Consider the following 2,666-nt stretch of genomic DNA (forward strand, 5'->3'; position numbering starts at 1 on the left):
GCTCCGCGCGGTTTAATTTCGGTTAAGCCTGTATCAATTAACCAGAAACCGGACGAACGTGTCATTTCCGGAACTGATACCGGGCAGAGTTTTTCCACTTCTGAACAGAAGCCGGGCCGATCGATGAAACGCAACCAGAATGACCATGCCAGACACGCCAGCGCACTAAATAAGCATGATACCAAACATATAGAACTATTCTCTATACGAAGACACGCATTGTTTCACAAATACCTCGAAAATACGAAGCCGTTGAAGTGTGCACTAGGAAGGATGTACGTTCGTCGCGTTGCTTTTGGGCGTGCAACAGTCACTGCAGCTCGTACGATCTTGCGGTGCGTCTTCATATCTGCGACTGAAGATCTGCCACCTTCAACACGAAAGTGGAAGCACGAACGTATCATTTCGCTAGCAATGACAAAAAACTGCTCGATATAAAATAAACAAACATCGCTGACCATCGAAAGACGCGCAGATAGCCGCGCACCGGGCGACGCGTTCTCGAATGTTTACGTATTGAGACCGCTCATTGGAAGTGTATTCATTGACGTCGCGGCTCCACTCGTAGCACGTCAAGCTGAAACGCCCTGTATTAAAAGTATTTAGTGCACCGGATATCTCTGTATGTAGGAAAACTTACAAGCGTTCGTAGACGATGAAAAACACATCAGCACTAGTAAATTATATCTTGAGGTTTGCCTGCAACAAAGCGACGCATTATAAAAATACGAGACATTTGTAAACCATCGTGATAGCCTGGAAAAAGATTCAGCGTGTTTAAAGGGCGATCAGTGAATTACGGCCATCAACCCTACAGCGAAAAAAATATACGAAGTACGAAAAAGGAAAATTAGCTACACATACTGAATAACAACCATTGTAACTCTAAGCCACTGTATACAGAGTAGTGAAGAAGACGAAGACGCTGTTCAAAGCGGTTGCGTTTCGCGATGTTCTCAACTCAAAGGCTTCAATCGGCCTCTGGACGAGGTACTGCTCAGGCTAATGCTAGCAGCAATGAATACCGGATTGTTTTGCCCCGTCTCCCAACAGGTAAGCTGGTCGCTGACTCCGTTTTCTTGCATGCGGACCTTGCCCGACGCCCGTACCGGGCACAAGACTTCAGAGACTCCCGTCAGAATGTTGTGGACCTCAAGGAAATTAGTTCAATTGGCCAATTTCAAATGTCTCATGTATGGATGGTCACCTGCAAGTCTGCACAATCGAAAGAGAAATTGGTGGCTTGCGGTGATCTTGTCGTTAAGAGCCGCCGTTGTGTCGTTGTGGACCCAGAACCAAAACGTGGTGAAATTGAATCTTCTGTGGCTTCCCGAACGCTTGGAAGATGCCTTCTTACGTGAGGCACTACAGGCGTACGGGAAGGTGACTTCCATTTCGACGGAAAATTTTAAAGTGGCGGATATGGAAGATTTGAGAACGCTGAACCGGGATGATGTTGTGTCTCTCGCTGAAGGAGTCGGCGTTGGCGACGTCCCGCATGCACTGACTATTTGTGGTATACAGAGCCTTGTTTTAATACCAGGGAGGCCACCGCTCTGCCTCCGATGCACCCGTGTTGACCACATCCGTAGGCACTGCCGTACTCCGCATTGTGACGACTGCCGACGGTTCGGTCACATTGTAGAAGAGTGCATCGTTACCTATGCGTACAAGTTGCGGCATTGTGTGCGGCCACCGGAAGACGTCATACAAGAGCATATTATGGACGCCACAGAAGTGCTTGACGCGGCTGGTGTCCTCTCAGTTGCTACTGTGGACACGGCTACCACAGCTAATACAACGGTTGTTCCTCAAGGTGACTCCAAGGAAAGTAAGACGCTGCTTCGATATGAGACGCCGAATCCGGCACATGATAAGGAGCCTGCCACCTGTTCTAATGCTGCCAAAGATACCGCCCCGGTTACTCCAGCCACGGAGGTCAACGCCGAGGAAGAGCTTGCAGGTCAGCCCACTCTACCTGCAGCTGAGGCCGTCCCTCTTGTTGAAGAGCATCTTCATCAGCGCAAGAGAAAATGCGCATCTGACGCGAGTGAAAATGATGATCTGGTAAGCGTGAAGCATCGCCGCCGCCGGCGCACGTCAAAACACAAGGGGAAGTGCCAACGTTCGCGTTCCCGCAGTCGTGGTGGAGGTCCGGAGGCGACGTCGCCGTCTCCGGAGAGACAAATGCAAGCCTAGTTAGTCCTTGTGTGGTCACCATGGCGACCTCTGAGGAGCTAGTGTTTGCAACGCTGAATGTGCGTGTGTGTTGTGTATCTTCTCTTGTGGTTGTGTTTGTTGCGCCACATTTCTGAATACGATGCAGCACCAACTTGCCCCTCAAGCCGTTATTTTGGAACGTGGGAGGCTTTAGGTCTCATCAGAAGCAGGTGCAACTTCGTCGACTTTTCAGCAGCAGGCGGCTTGATTTTGTCGCCGTCCAGGAAACGAAGATTGAGTGAGCAGGACACAGAGAGGGCACTAGGACCCTTTTTGTCTGATTACAATGTTATTGTGACGCATGCTATTGGTTTTTCGGCGGGTAGCTTCCTATTTCTGCGAAGGGCTCTCCCTTATTCTGGGTTATCTTACTATACTGACTCTGATGGGCGGCTAATGAGTTGTGATTTTTTGCTCCACGGGAAGCCATGAAGACTTATCAACAT

The 2,666-nt window shown here is 49.5% G+C and overlaps 1 pseudogene; it reads left to right on the top strand.

Moving 5' to 3' along the window:
- The first annotated feature begins 412 nt into the window (after positions 1–412).
- Positions 413–2,306, top strand: LOC146177722 (uncharacterized; annotated as a pseudogene).
- Positions 2,307–2,666: the final 360 nt, after the last annotated feature.

Source organism: Amblyomma maculatum, chromosome 10, assembly GCF_055883805.1.
Source record: "Amblyomma maculatum isolate TAMU_Amacu chromosome 10, ASM5588380v1, whole genome shotgun sequence".
In the NCBI taxonomy this organism is placed as follows: Eukaryota; Metazoa; Arthropoda; class Arachnida; order Ixodida; family Ixodidae; genus Amblyomma; species Amblyomma maculatum.